Source organism: Equus asinus, chromosome 6 (genome assembly GCF_041296235.1).
Source record: "Equus asinus isolate D_3611 breed Donkey chromosome 6, EquAss-T2T_v2, whole genome shotgun sequence".
Taxonomy (NCBI): Eukaryota; Metazoa; Chordata; class Mammalia; order Perissodactyla; family Equidae; genus Equus; species Equus asinus.
In genome coordinates, this window is record NC_091795.1 from 17,394,943 (window position 1) to 17,397,187 (window position 2,245).

The following is a 2,245-nucleotide window of genomic DNA, read 5'->3' on the forward strand; positions in this document are numbered from 1 at the left end:
CTGGGGAGAGGATGGTGAGCTCAGTTTTGGATGGGTTGTATTTAATGTGCCTGTGGGACATTCCAGAGTCACTGCAGAGTGCGCAGTTGGAGATATGAGTGTGGAACTTGGGGCTCTAAACTGGCTTGAAAGTAGAGGTCAGCATAGAAATAGAAATGGAACCTGTGGGAGTGAGTATGATCAGGGGGGAATGGACTAGAGAGCCTGGCGTAAACCCCAGTCAGGAGACATATTGTGTAAGGGTGGGCAGCACCAGAGGGGCAGCCAGAGAGACTAAAGGGAAACAGGGTAAGGGAAATATAACTTAGGCAGAGGTCAGGGGGCCACGCTTTCCATGTGCCAAGGAGAGGAGGACTTCTGCTTCTGGACAAGATGGAGGAACAGGGACAGGATTTACACTCCTGCATGACAACCAAAAAACTCAGATAAAGTGTATGAAACGATGGTTTTTAAGAAATTGGACCTCAAGCATGAAGAAGAATGATCTTGGATAGACAGGAAACAAATGAGGCAGGCCCTATGGCTGTCCCAGCTTAATGCTTTGAGAGAGTTTGCAGGCTGTGGCACAGTAAGTGGGGACTGAGGTAGACCCAGCATCTCCCATTAGTTGCAGCAATGGAGCTGAGGGCCCAGTGAGACCAAGGAAGCTAGAGCTTGCAGGATAGAGTACTGGAGTCAAGATACATGGGCTGACAGAGAGCTCAGAGTTCTGTAGAGGTTTCTTCTTGAGTCTTCAGCAGAGTACTGAGCAGTGCATGCCTGTGAGGTAATTATCTGAGACCAGGGAAAGAATCATCATAAAAATTAGAGGGAAGAGTGCCAAGAGATTGCACAAGACCAGGAACAGTGCCTCTTCGCAAGCAGTGTTCCAGTCCTGCCTGATGAATCAAAAATCAAGACCCAAAAGAATCAAACTGCCTCCAAGTAACTTAACTACATCACAGACCAAGCTCAGTAATGTTTATAGAAACAAAAATAATCAGCACCCACAAGGTAAAAATGATCTGCTATCTAATCAAAGATTACCCAGGCTTGGAAAGAAGCAGGAAAACGTGACCCATAATGAGAATAATCAAGCAGTTTAATCCAACTCAGAACTGAAAGATGTTAGAATTAACCGACAAGGACATTAGAACAATTATTATTAACTGTACTCCGTATGTTCAAAAGTTAACTAGAGACATGGAAGATACTTTAAAAAGACCCAAATCAAACTTCTATTGATGTAAACTACAATGCCTGAGATAAAAAATGCACTAGGTGGATTAATGGCAGACTCAATTGTGCAGAAGAAACGACTAGTGAATTTGAAAACATAGCACTAGCTGTTCGGCCGGAAGGTCTATCTTCTCATCATTTGCCAAAATGACCAACACAAAGGGAAAGAAGAGAGTTCCCCACTATATGTTCTCTAGACCTTTTGGAAAACATGAAGTTGTCCCTTTGGCCACAAACATGCAAATCTACAAGAAAGGTGATCTTGTAGGCATCAAAGAAATGGGCACTGTTCAAAAAGGAATGCCCCGCAAGTGTTACCGTGGCAAAACTGGAAGAGTCTACAATGTTACATGGCATGCTGTTGGCATTGTTGTAAACAAACAAGTTAAGAGCAAGATTCTCACCAAAGGCCTAAATGTACATATGAGCATATTAAGCACTTTAAGAGCCGAGAAAACTTCCTGAAACATGTGAAGGAAATGATCAGGAAAAGAAGGAAGCCAAAGAGAAAGGTACTTGGTTTCAGCTGAAGCACCAGCCTCCTCCACCCAGAGAAATGGAGAAATTGGTTCTCCATTTGTGAGAACCAATGGGAAGGAGCCTGAGCTGCTGGAACTCATTCCCTGTGAATAAGAGATGTAAAAAATATGAAACGCCTCTAGACTGTAAAACTGCTTCTCTCAATAGAGTAGAGGTGTAGGGTCCCCTCACCAAAGAAGCATTTAAAGCAAACTTAAAAAAGAAAACATACCACTAGGAGCTATCCAAAATGAAACACAGAGTAAAAAATAATTTAAACATGATGAAAAGATCATCGGTGAGCTGTGGGGAAAAAAGAAAGAGGAATATAGTAAAAATACGGGGAAATACAAGAGACTGTCCTCGAGTTTTCTAAATTATGTTTGACAATTGAAGCAAAGGTAACGCTGCCCGATGTGGTTCTCAATGTATATAGAGCAAATATTTAAGACAATTATATTATAAATGGGGGGTGTAAAGGGAGGGAAGGTTTATATGCTTTACTTGA

General features: G+C 42.3%; 1 pseudogene; it reads left to right on the forward strand.

The window, feature by feature from the left end:
* The first annotated feature begins 1,365 nt into the window (after positions 1–1,365).
* Positions 1,366–1,919, forward strand: LOC106845793 (large ribosomal subunit protein eL21-like; annotated as a pseudogene).
* The last annotated feature ends 326 nt before the right edge of the window (positions 1,920–2,245 follow it).